This window comes from Benincasa hispida, unplaced genomic scaffold, assembly GCF_027475165.1.
Source record: "Benincasa hispida cultivar pf3 unplaced genomic scaffold, pf3_genome.v1.1 HicScf944, whole genome shotgun sequence".
Taxonomy (NCBI): Eukaryota; Viridiplantae; Streptophyta; class Magnoliopsida; order Cucurbitales; family Cucurbitaceae; genus Benincasa; species Benincasa hispida.
In genome coordinates this window covers 120773-122500 of record NW_028327091.1, presented here as the reverse complement: position 1 = coordinate 122500, position 1728 = coordinate 120773, and positions in this window count along the sequence as shown.

The following is a 1728-nucleotide window of genomic DNA, read 5'->3' as shown; positions in this document are numbered from 1 at the left end:
GATGTCCTTCCAACGTGGATTCACGTAGAACATCGCGCCACCATACGAACATGGTATATAGGATAAATATGAGGCCCAAACTTAGAAGTGTTGCACCCCCTTGAAATGAGTGCATGTACATCACACCTCCTACGGTGGTTGCCAAAGCTCCGAGTGAACCCGAAATAGGCCATGGACTTGGATCTACCAAATGATAAGAATGCCTCTGAGATTCAATCATAAACCACTTTGCCTCGGTTGTATGTAAACCCCCCCTTCACCCCCACCCGCTAAAGTGGTAAAGAAGGGCTCTTTGGGGTCTCATTTTCTTTCTATCTGACAGGACAAAAAAATAGGAAGGGATGGTTCTTTCATTGCATTGATAGAAGTCTAACTAGAAAAAGATCTCTCTATTACTTTGAGAGGAGAATCTCGTTGGTTTGACCGACGAACTACGTGGGAAAATGGACCTTCCTTCTTTCGTTGATTTTCAGCAAGCATTTTTGTAAAGTAACAATTCTCTTCAGTTTGGTTTCGGAAAACTTGTTGGTCGCGGATTAGTGCGTTCTGCGCCGCCGGCGGCCTAAAATGAAAGGGGCTTGGGAAACCTGCAGGTAACCCCCCTCCATTATATCGACTAGAAGTAGTCGACTGCTCTATGACGGGCTTCCCCGTTCCCTGGGCTCTGCTCGCTCGTCTACGCTCCGATCCTGCAAGTAATAATAGAAAAACTCTCTTTCCTTGCCTGCATTAAGATTTCAAACTTGTTGTCAAAAAAAAGGCAATCAATCAAAAAAATGGAAATAGTGAATCAAGATCTAGATGGATCCCTATCTTTATCTCTATCCACGGAGATACCGATACATATGGATAGAAATCGATCTATGAATCGATCTAGACGAGACTCGAGACGGATAGATATGTCCCTATGAGCGACTACGCCGATCTTTATATGTTTTGGCCACGTCCGTTTCCGCTCCGAAGAGGAAGGTTTGGATCTTTCAATCTTATGTCGTGAGGGATGTGACCTATGTTAGGTCCATAAGATACCACAGCTTTTAGTGTTCTATGATTCACCTCCGAATAATGAGTAGGTAGTTCGATCCTTTTGATTTTGCTCTTCATAGTAAACTGATGGGGGGATGCGGAGCAATAGGTCGAATTACTATATAAAGAAGAGTTGTAAACTATAGGACTTCTTGTTCGAGTAGGAAGATTTCGGTTTTTCTCGTTCCTTCTATTCGATAAGAATAGGGATTGAAAATGATACAAATTCCTCTTCATTCTGTTGTGCTCAGCGAAGGAACTGCCTAAGCATACTTTTTCCGATCCAAACTTCTTTGTTCTTTCTAAGTCTTCTTCTTGCATAGAAGAACGCAACTGTTGCAAAAACCGGGATTTTAGTAGTAGGCGGCATCCCCTCTTAGTTTTGAGTAGGTGGAACCATTCTGTTTTAGTTCTTCTCCACATTCTTACCGGGTGATCCAGGAATTTTCCTATGATTTTTTCAACTGATATTTCGATATAGAAAGATCTCCTTATTTCTTCACCGCGGATTCTCGCGTCATTTTCTTGAAAAGATATTAGATCACCGTGGGAAACTTTAAAATGAGTAATGCTGACCATTCCTTTATTCACACAAACCCTTCGATGACTTATCGGCTGCCTTGCTTGAGGAATAGTTTCACAAAAATGGAGACGAACCGGAATAACGTCCGATCTTGTTTCTGGATTGAGTGGAAAAGGGAT